Genomic DNA, 210 nt, shown 5'->3' on the forward strand with positions numbered 1-210 from the left:
GATCCTGCCAATCGACTCCAACACTAATTGAGGAATTGTTTAACTGTTAGCAATGTCCACAGCAAAAGCAGATGGCCCTGGTGCTACCCAAGCCACCGATATCCTTCCTGTTGAAACAGGAGGTCCCACAAGCCACGTTGAGCTCTTGCTCCAATGCTGTGATTTGGCTGCGTTGTCTGCCTGGGACACGCGCTGCAAAACTCTCACTGG

This window comes from Charadrius vociferus, unplaced genomic scaffold, assembly GCF_000708025.1.
Source record: "Charadrius vociferus isolate BGI_N301 unplaced genomic scaffold, ASM70802v2 scaffold104, whole genome shotgun sequence".
Taxonomy (NCBI): domain Eukaryota; kingdom Metazoa; phylum Chordata; class Aves; order Charadriiformes; family Charadriidae; genus Charadrius; species Charadrius vociferus.